Raw genomic sequence first — 4,535 nt, 5'->3', positions numbered from 1 at the left:
GTTGGCATCGCTGGTTGGCGACGGGGCGGCGAGGCGGCGCCTGGTGGTGCCCTCCTGGCCCAGATCCAGGCCCTTTGGGCCCAATCTGGGTCCCGGTGGGCTGGTTCTAGGCGGAGCTGCTGCTTCCGGTGGGCAGGGGAGGTGGCCGGAGCGGAGCATGGCTGGGGTGGCGGCGCGTGTCCTGCAACATCCCGACGTGGGCATCACGAGCACGGGCTAGGTGGGTATGTGCTCGGCCGGGCCAGGTGGGCCTAGTGTGCCCGTTGTCGGCATGTCCGGACTGGTACCGCCATTGGCGGTGGAGGCGGATCCCTCCTGCGTGTCCAATACCTCGCCGTTCCTTGCTTTTGGGATCCTCCCTGGTCATGCTGACCTCGGTTTGTTGGTCGCGGTAAGACGGCGGTGGTGTCTCTGTGGCCGTGGTGGCGCAAGTTGGCGGGCGATGTGTTTGGTGGAGCACGATGGAGCGTCCAGGGCAGGGTTGCGAGGGTCGGGAGAAATCTCTGTCGGTCTGGCCGACACCGACGCGGTGACGCCTGCGGGCGCCATCTTCCCTTCCTGAAGGGCGTTGGGTGAAGCCTTCCTCCCTTGTCCCTGCGTGTACCGGGGAAAACCCCAGGCTTAGTCCGGGCAGCAGCGTCATTGTCGTCACACCACTTCTTGGAGGTGTTGCTTGGTACGCGGAGCTTCAGAGTGCTAGGAGCGCGGTGGGAATTCTCCAGAGGGCGCGGCGGCTACTTGGCATCTTCGTTTTCGTCGATCCGACCTTGTCGACCTTCTTTCTCTTTTCTTTCTTTTGTGTTTTCTTTTGGGCGTGCTTGTGCTGATGCCCCAGCAGTTGTACCGTGTGACAGTTGTATCGTGTGGTTTCTATATTAATATAGCGGGGCGAAAGCCTGTTTCGAGAGAAAACAAGAAAATGAGAACTAAAAGAGTCGCATAAACACAAAGCAGCAGAAATTCGTCAAACTTGACAGCAGTACAGTAATCGATTTTTAAGAAATTCTTCCGCTGCCCAGCTCGAAAAGTGTTCAACTAATGAAAGTTAGATAATAACCTGGAGAACATGAAAAAAAATTGGCTTGGCAAAATAACGTTCTGGCTGTTTTTGAGAATTTTTTTGGTATCAGTCCAGAATCTATTTTCAATCAGCACCTCCCCAAATATCATCTCCCTCTTATTAGAAAACCACTCTAAGAAGCTAAACAAGTATGTACAAGTATCCAGCAATTATAATATGCAATGAATGAGTGATGCCGGTATACCTCCCCCCCAGCTTAGGCTTTTGGCCTAAGTGGAGATCAACCCCAGCGAGGATCAGGGTTCCACGCCGGTGGATCATACATGGTGTGGTCATAATAAGGTCCCTGTGCAGAAGAAAAGGGTGAAGGCTCCACATGCCCAAAATGTTGATGTGAAGAGCTCGCTGCATCGGATGACAAGTCGAGGTGTTCCTCGGCCTCCTCCGTGTCGTCCCTTGCATGATGGTCATCCCCCTCTATGTATGCATTTAGTTCATCTTCTGTGACCGACCAATTTCCCCTGGAAGCAAGGTTAAACAAAGCAGGTGCAGGCAATCCTACTAGTTTTTCAGTTCTTTTAGTTGTTCTCCAATTTTTCTTGTAAAATGTTATCTCATAAGACAGGTTACTCAGATTAGATTGGTTAGAAACAAAGTCATGTTTAATCATTGAAACAATATCGAGTTTCTCTACAGAGAGCTAAACATCAAGAGGGTGAGGTTCTACACCATGCATAGCTAATAAACGAGAGGCGATGAGACCTCCACAAATTCCTCCCTTCTCATGGTTAGTAGCAAGTCTAAAGGCTATCAAAGCACCCAAGTTATAAGTCCTATCACCTTGCAATGCAGCAGCTAGGAAAGCTAAATCCTGGATAGATAACTTATTTGCATTCTGTCTAGCAAGAATGCACTTGGTGATGAAATAAGCAAAATAGCGAATAGCTAGGAGTTGAATGCTACGAAATTTACCACTCTCTTCTGAGAAGCTTCTCCCTTGACAGATCTTCTTGTATAGACTCGAGAGTTCCTGCGGCGTCCCCCTAATCTTCTCACTAGATCCCCATTGTGGCACTCTAATAGCTGTACAAAAATCAGCAAAAGGCAAGTCGATGGTTTTAATATAAATTTTATATCGAACCATGGGGTTAGGTTGGGACCAATAGAATTCAAAATCCCGCACCACCGACATGGTTAGTTTTTCATATTGGTAAGGTTCACCAACAACAAAATTTTCCAACCCTGCATTGGAAATCAGATTTTGAACATCTTGCAAAATTCCTACACTCCTCATAAAATCAACGCATGGGTAGTAAGAGGGGTATACTCCCTCTTCGCGGTGAACTCTCATAACTCTTTGCACCTCCAATTCTTGTTGATTCAGTTGGTGCCTATTCCATTCCATTTTCTGAAATTTTTCAACAAACATTATAAAAGTTGATTTGGAGACATATAAATGAAGGAAACTACTATAGGAACTTGATAGAGTACTAAACATGCATCAAAACTATTTTTTACAACTTAGAACAAGCATGCAAGCTCACTTAACATGTTACCTACAGCAGCATAATATTCAAAATATACTCAACCAAACAAAATTCTATTTGGATAATCGGAGGAGTCACATACCGAAGAGCAAATGTGCCAAATTTCAGACAGAAATCTGGGCTGAGCAAAGAGATCGAGAAATCTTGAGCTCTTGAGCAGAAACGCGAGTGAGAGAAAGTGAGTACGAGTTTTTTCGGGAGTGAGAGTGAGATGGGAGGAAGAGATGAGTTAGTGGGGCAAGGAGGGGCCCACACCACAGGGTGGCGCGCCCCCCTTGCTGGCCGCGCCGGCCCATGGGGTCCAGCCCCAGGGTGCCCCAGTGGTCAGCCCCTGGTGCTCCCAGGTAGCTCTTCGAAAAATAAGACCAACAGTATAATTTTTGTAAATTTTTGTGAACTTTGAAAAACACACATTTCTGGGTGTCAAAATTATTATTACAGGGCAGAAAAAGATTTTCAAACTCCTAAACAACTAAGCATCTTGCAAAACAAGTAATGCTACAGCAAGTAAAACAAGTGGAGGAGGAAAGAAATGTTGTTTAGCTCTTCTATGCATATAAAATGTACTTGTTAACAAGGTTGATCAAGTCTTGCTACCAAATAAATCTTACACGTCATAAGAAGAAATAAACCTCAAATCAATCATGTTACCTTATATTGTATCGATATAGATCCAATCACAAGAGTTTGATATTCTTCTTTAGGCTCATATATTGGACAATCAATATCTCCCACTTTGATAGATCTCAAATTAGAAATTGTATTAACTCCACATACTTTATCAATCCTCTTGGGAAAATAAACAGTATGCTCCTTGTCATCGACATTGAAAGTAACTTTTCCTTTATTGCAATCAATAACAGCCCCTGCGGTGTTAATAAAAGGTCTCCCAAGAATAATAGACATATTATCATCTTCAGGCATTTCCAACACAACAAAATCAGTTAATATTAAGCAGTTTTGAGTAACTTGAACAGGAACATCCTCACATATACCAACAGGAATAGCAGTAGATTTATCAGCGATTTGCAAAGATATATCAGTTGGTATAAACTTATCTAAATAAAGTCTCTTATAAAGAGAAAAAGGCATAACACTAACTCCTGCTCCCAAATCATATAGAGCAGTTCTAACATAATTATTCTTGATGGAACAAGGAATAGTCGGTATACCTAGGTCGCCCAGCTTCTTTGGAACCTTGCCATTGAAAGAGTAATTAGCAAGCATAGTGGAAATCTCCTCATTAGGAATTTTCCTTTTGTTAGAGACAATATCTTTCATATACTTTGAATAAGGAGGCAATTTAATAGCATCAGTCAAAGGGATTTGCAAAAACAAAGGTTTCATCCAATCACAAAATTTATTATAGTGTTCTTCTTTCTTTGATTTTAGTTTCTTAGCAGGAAAAGGCATTTGCTTTTGAACCCAAGGTTCTCTTTCATTACCATGTTTCTTAGCAATAAAATCTTCTTTAGTATACTTTTTATTCTTAGCATGCTTTTCAGGTTCATCTTCAACCTCTTCTTTATCAGAAGCATCATTCTTATCATTATCTTTATCATGTTCATTACCACTTTCAGTTTCAGCATCAGAAATAGAAATACTATTAGGATCATTAATAGGCTCAGAGGATTCTACAACAGTTTTATGTTTCTTTTTCTTTTTCTTAGAAGGAGCACTAGTTTCAGTTCGTTGAGAATGTTGTTCAACTCTTTTGGGATGCCCCTCAGGATATAGAGGATCCGGAGTAGAAACACCACCTCTAGTTGTTACTTCATAAGCATGTTTTTCTTTAGAACTATTTTTTAACAAGTCATTTTGCACTTTACACTACAAGAAAAGTTGCCATGGCCGACGAAGTTGAAATCGCGCCGTGGTTGCTGGTGTACCATGGCCGACGATTTTGGGTCCCTCCGTGGTGCATGTCAAAACTTTTTTTTTCTCGTTTTTGAGGCCACCTAGCCCGA

This window comes from Lolium rigidum, chromosome 4 (assembly GCF_022539505.1).
Source record: "Lolium rigidum isolate FL_2022 chromosome 4, APGP_CSIRO_Lrig_0.1, whole genome shotgun sequence".
In the NCBI taxonomy this organism is placed as follows: Eukaryota; Viridiplantae; Streptophyta; class Magnoliopsida; order Poales; family Poaceae; genus Lolium; species Lolium rigidum.
This window is presented reverse-complemented; position numbering follows the sequence as displayed.